The 6,628-nt window shown below is 48.6% G+C and overlaps 1 protein-coding gene across 2 annotated transcripts in view; it reads right to left on the bottom strand.

Annotated features, from left to right (window-relative positions):
- The window catches only part of LOC135912540 (uncharacterized), a 328,642-nt gene that overhangs the window by 95,029 nt on the left and 226,985 nt on the right, over positions 1-6,628 (bottom strand). The window lies entirely within an intron of this gene.

The following is a 6,628-nucleotide window of genomic DNA, read 5'->3' as shown; positions in this document are numbered from 1 at the left end:
TATATATATATATATATATATATATATATATATATATAGAGAGAGAGAGAGAGAGAGAGAGAGAGAGAGAATTTCTTGAGGTTCGTAGCGACAGCCGGTGCTAGGATGCATCGAGCCCAGTCCCCTAGCTCGAGCCTCTGCTGCGCGCATGATGTTGCCGATGCTACTGACTCTGCGCTCACGTTCGTTATCTTCCATACAATGGCCCTGCGGAAAGAAATGAGCCATACTGGCGACTTAGTTTTCTGGGAGGACGGTAGAACAGTGATATGGCTTGAGACGCTGAACGTGAAAGACTTCGGGGTTACGACGTAGCATGTCGGGTGGTGGCGTTAGCGGCTCGACCAGGTAATTAACGGGTGCAGTTCTGTCGAGAAAGTGGTATGGCCCGTCGTACTTCGGAAGGAGTTTTGAAGCGAGCCCAAGCGTGCGGGGTGGAACTAACAACCAGACGAGCGCGCCCTGGAGAAAAGTGGGAGTCAAGTTCTGGACGTCGTGAACGGCTTTTTGACGGTTCTGGTTGTCCGATGTTAATCGGCGGGCCAGCTGGCGGCATTCTTCGGCGTGTCTGGCGGCTTCCGAAATCGGCAGGCATTCGGATGGGTCCTGCCAGTAGGGCAGAATGGTGTCGATTGTGTGCGAAGGATGACAGCCGTAAAGAAGGTAAAAAGGTGAGAATCCAGTAGTGGCCGGAGCGGCGGTGTTGTAGGCAAAGGTGACAAACGGAAGAACCAGGTCCCAATCAGAGTGATCTGGTGAGACATACATGGCGAGCATGTGAGCAACCGTTCGATTAAAGAGTTCCGTGGCACCGTTACTCTGTGGGTGATAAGCAGTGCATTTACGATGAACAATAGCGCATTCAGCAAGCAGTTGTTCGATGACTTCAGATAAGAACGTGCGGCCTCTGCCGCTTAAATGTTCACGTGCACCTAAATGACACAGGAGAAAACGGCGTAGTGTGAAATTGGCGACCTCCTGCGCTGTGGCATTTGGTAGAGCAGCAGCCTCCGCATATGGTGTTAAGTGGTCTACCTTACGCTGCTCGGTTTGGAGTTTCCTGATGGTGGGTCGGTCAAATACTTCTGTAATCGACGTCTTGAACGCCGACCACGTTCGGATATCCCTCTCATGATTTCTGAACTAGAGACTGGCCACGCCCACGAGGTAGAATGATACGTAAGCCAGCTTGTCCGAGTCATTCCATTTCTTTTAAACGCTCACCCGTTCGTAGGACGACATCCACTATTCACGGGTTGTCGTCGGTTCCGCTTAAGATGGGAGGCTTCCGCTGGCGAACGGTGCCAGCGCAAGGGACGGGTGGCGATGGAAGAGTCTGCTGGTCGGCGTCCGGCATGGCGGAGAGTAGCGTCCGAGAACGGACTTCCAGGATGGTAGAGTGGAACGTTACGCAGCACGTCTCCACCATTTATAAAGGAGATTTATTGAGCTGCGTAGCGACAGCCTGTTCTAGGATGCACCGAGCACAGGCCCCTATAGCTCGAGCCTCTGCTGCGCGCTTGATCATGCAGATGCTGCTGACTCTGCGCTCACGTTCGTTATCTTCCTTATAATAGCTGGTGAATGTAGGGTAAAATGGGGAGTACATATATATATATATATATATATATATATATATATATATATATATATATATATATATATATATATATATATATATATATATATATATATATAAGACGGAGGGTTTCACGCCAGACCCGAAGGTATAACATTCACAGACGAAAAAACGACGAACGTTGTGGCATACGTCTTTACTGACGTTTCCACCGAAGGATCGGCCTTCGTCGGAGTTAATGCAAGTATAGTGGCGCCACAGTTAAATATCTAGATGCCAGACACTTATCACTTTGTCCCATACGAACATGCGCATAATCAAGCCCTAATCGAACAAAATGCAAAGCGAATATACTGTAAAAAATGTAAATATAGCCATGCAGTTCTAGAAAACATGGCAGAGAGGAAGCGTCGCTACATGTAATCACATAATCATGTGGTGCTAAAGAGCACAAGCTGCACACTAGTAAAAAGATGAAGGCTTGCGCTGTATAACGTACTGCAGCAGAAAGCAGGATTACAAAAACGCACACACGGATAGATTTAACAACGCACACGTGCAATAAAACCGGTATATCATGCATCATAAAACCAACGCTTTCTATCGTCTCAAAAATTACAATAGTCACATACATAGCATCAGTCATCATGCGACCCGGGCAGCTTATGCCATAGCCGTAGCTGCCAGCCGCCGGGCATAAACCTGAACTTTCCCAACACAGAAAAAACCTCGTACAAAAGGCCACCATGACCATGTGCACAAGCAAGAAGATATATATATATATATATATATATATATATATATATATATATATATATATATATATATATATATATATAAACCGGTCAATCTAAATGAGTGATGCAGGTTAGTTTTCCAATGTTTTTAGTTATTACCACAAGGAAGAGCGTTTGACTTGTATATCAGGTAAGATTCGCGGACTAAGCGGTCGTGGTGGGAAGGAAAACCAGATTCCAGTATGGTCACTAATGCCATCGGAACAGTGTTGCCGAACTAATTGCGGAATATGACGATCTTGAAAACCGTTCACGAAGAAATAAGCTAATCCTTCATGGTATGCCAGAAGATACCGGCGAGAATCGTGACACACTGTACTTCAAGGTCGAGAAGGTGTTCAATGGGTTTTCCCTTGACTGCCCACACATTCAACGCTTTCACTGGTTAGGCAGAATGTACCCTAGGTATTCTCGCCCTATGAATATAAAATTGCTTGATTTCAGGTGGTGGTGTTGCTTTGCTTTTACCTTAAAAATTTCGAATTTAAGGTCTTACCAGGCCCTGCTAATGTAGAATTGGTATGGTGCAGAAGTGCTTCTATTGTGGAACACATCTCGCCCGTCTTTGTGTTTTTCTGTACTTCTCACTGCACTTGTGGGGTCTACAGCCCCCTCCGTCACGGTGATGGATGTGCAACACCCCGAGGATCCTCCCGGTTCCCGTTCACCCGCGGACATCGGTTCGAGGAAGCGAGGGAATACGTCGAGTGGTAGCGAGGACACAGAGCTGTACTCCGCATCAGGTGACGAGTCCTCGGAAGACAGCTTTCGACTTGTCCAATACCGCAAGGCCAAACGAAGAATTATCAACTCATCTTCAGCGTCCAGCTCGAACACTGTGAAAACAGCGCCTCAACGATGGCCTCACTCCATCTTGTTTGTGCCTCAGAACGCTACCGACAACCTGCGCGTCCTCAACAGGCAAGCACTCTCTGTGTATCTCGAAAACACTGTGCCAAATGAGATCAAGGATGTCAGGATAAACACTAGGCGAAACATCCTGGCAATCGATGTGATGAACCCGAGCGCGCTGACGATACTACAACATGTAACGCAGCTGGTAAACATCAAGGTCCGACCTATTATGCCAACAAATGGTGCCACAATAATAGGAGTCATCTATGACATTGACAACGAAATTCCTAATGCAGACCTCCCAGTTCTCATAAAACCAGCAAGTGAACATAACACACGTTGTGTGAGGCTAACGTTCAAAGGCGACTGCCTTCCACCCTACGTGAAGGTTCGACCATTTATTCCAAGACCAATGCAATGCTTCAATTGTCAGAAGATTGGCCATGTGAGGGGTGTCTGCAGAAATTCGGCCGTGTGCCCTCGATGTGCCGAACCCCACTCAGAAGACAACTGCAGCGCAACCACATTGAAGTGTCCTAACTGTAAGGGTGATCACTGCGCTTCTTCCAAAGACTGTCCCCAGATCAAGAAAGAGATCACCATTCTTAAACAAATGGTGAGAGACAATTCTACCCACAAAGAGGCCGCTGTGAAAGTACGGCGAAGACGACGTCACCGTCGAAGGTCTTCACGACGGAAAACGTCAAGCTTCCAGGAAAAGTCAATGCGTCAAGCATCATCATCAGTGGAAGTTTCCAGCACTCCGAACACCGATGTTGGAAGGGAGAATACTGCCAGATCTCTCTCCACAAAGGAATGGCCGCCACTTCCGTGTACACGACCGCCAGAAGAGCCGCAGAAGAAGCCGCCCCCTGTACAGCAAGGTGCTGTATCCGAGGAGTCGCGGAAAACAGATGAGCAAGTGATAGCACTTATTAGGCCTTTAATGAAGGCCATTCGCGTGTTGCTAAGCAACATGCACACACCGTCTGCCAGAAGTGCGCTTCAAGTACTGGACGCTCTGAGTCCGGTGCTGGGAACCCTTGAGTAGATCATGGCTCCACAGCCACGGTCTTTTAGGGAAGAGGTCCGACAAGGAGCTATTTTCCAGTGGAATGCGCGCGGCCTCAGAGCGCGCCTTTAGGATTTCCGTCGCTTCGTGTACGCCAATATGTTTCCCATTATCGTCATTTGCGAGCCGAACTTATCGAACACAATCAGGCTTTCTGGATATGAATTATTGATGTCGTCAACTGTTTATGAAAACAGTAAGGTTTTGGTGTGTATTCGCCGTGACCTCACCTACACTCATCAGCCTGTACCACCTAATGACAATAACCAATATATATGCCTAAACGTAAGGAAAAAGAACTTGGCCTTTACTTTTGTGGGCGCATACCTATCTCCGTCAAGTCGATTTGATTACAAAAGACTACTATACATCCTTTCCTCAACCTCCAATCCCTGGGTCATCATTGGAGATTTCAACGCCCACCATACACTCTGGGGAAGTCCGATGATCAGCGGAAGAGGTAGAGCTCTAGTATCTTTCGCCTCAAGTAATGAACTTTGGCTGCTGAATGATGGAAGTCCTACCTTCTTACGTGGCTCCACGTACAGCAGCTGTCTTGACTTGGCTTTCGTCTCACGAAGCCTTGTCAGACGCGCAGGGTGGTTTGCGGACATCGAGACGCACGAAAGTGACCATATCCCCACGTACATCAAGATCAGAGGATTGTCCCCTTCCAAAATAAGGGATAAGATCCAAAGAGTGGTCTGGCCTAAATTTCAATCTATTATGGAAGAACACGGCTACGCCAATCCATCTTTCGACTTGGAAGAGGCAATCAAGAGCGCGGTGCAAGACACTATGCGTACTCTCACATGCTCTTCGAGACTGAATGACTTTGATGTGGAACTAGAACGACTTCGAGCAATCCGACGACGTGCTGAACGAAGATACCGGCGTACGAAGACAATGGACGATCTACGGACCGCCAGGCGCACGCAAAAGAAGATACAGCGCCGGTTAGACAAGCTCGATTCGCAACGTTGGGCTGCCTTCTGTGAGTCGCTAGATCCACGCAAGCCTTTATCTCAACTATGGAGAACGGTGCGCCGTCTCCGGACACTTCCCGTACAGCGATTCCCATTCAAAGCGCTTGCCCTCTCTCTAAGGAGATCGGAGATAGACGTGCCAGAGGATTTCTGCGCCAGACTATCCGGCTAACTCACAGCTACCAACATTCTATCACCTTCGAGCAGCTGTCCGCCACCACGTGATCACCGGTTGGATCTACCATTCTCAGTCCACGAACTTAAGGCAGCATTAGCTTTGTGTAGCCGCACATCAGCGCCAGGACCTGACGGAATTTCCTACCGAGCTCTGTGTCACCTGGGGGAGCGAGCGAGAGGAGTTCTCCTCGAGGTGTACAATGCATCTTGGAGAAATGGCACGCTACCAACAACCTGGAAGACAAGTCGCCTTGTTCCACTGCTGAAGCCTGGCAAATCGCCGTTGGAGCTCTCATCCTATCGCCCGATCGCTTTGGCGAGCTGCGTGGGCAAAGTAATGGAGAGGATGGTCCTAGGACGTCTGGAGTGGTACCTGGAGTACCACAACACCTACCCAGATGCCATGGCGGGCTTCCGACGCGGTCGATCATCGATCGGTAACGTCATCGACCTGGTCACCTACATTCAACATGAGAAATGCCGTAAGCGTCTCTGCGCTTCTTTATTCCTCGACGTTAAAGGGGCGTATGACAACGTTACGCATGAAGCCGTCCTCTCTGCTCTCGCAGAGGTAGGAGTGGGTGGTCGGATGTTTCAATGGATACGGAGCTATCTATTCATGCGATCCTTCTTTGTAAGCACCGAGGGAGGCCACACTTCTCTACATTACAGCTACCGCGGCGTCCCCCAGGGCGGTGTACTTAGCCCTGTGTTATTTAACCTAACACTAATTGCTCTCCTTGAGCACGTGCCAACCACAGTCAGGCTATCAATGTACGCCGATGACATTTGCATATGGACGTCTGCAGTAACACGCCTACAGTTGAGAGCGAGAATTCAGAGAGCCGCCACACAAACTGTTATCTACCTCCGTAATCGAGGCCTGCAAATTTCCTCAGAGAAATGCGCACTAGTGCCATTTACGCGCAAACCCATGGCCAATTACAGTGTAATGATAACTGGCCAAATAATACGACGGGTCCGATCGCACAAGTTCCTAGGTGTCATAATCGACAGGGACTTGTCATGGAGCCCGCACGTATCATACGTGAAAAAAAGGTTGACAGGCATCACCTGCTCAAGTTTTTCGCTGGCAAGACCTGGGGAATGTCGCCCAGTGCCATGTTGCAACTGTACAGGGTGCTTTTTCTAGGATTTCTGC

This window comes from Dermacentor albipictus, chromosome 2 (genome assembly GCF_038994185.2).
Source record: "Dermacentor albipictus isolate Rhodes 1998 colony chromosome 2, USDA_Dalb.pri_finalv2, whole genome shotgun sequence".
In the NCBI taxonomy this organism is placed as follows: domain Eukaryota; kingdom Metazoa; phylum Arthropoda; class Arachnida; order Ixodida; family Ixodidae; genus Dermacentor; species Dermacentor albipictus.
The sequence above is the reverse complement of the archived record's forward strand: the minus strand, read 5'-3'. Positions and strand labels throughout refer to the sequence as shown.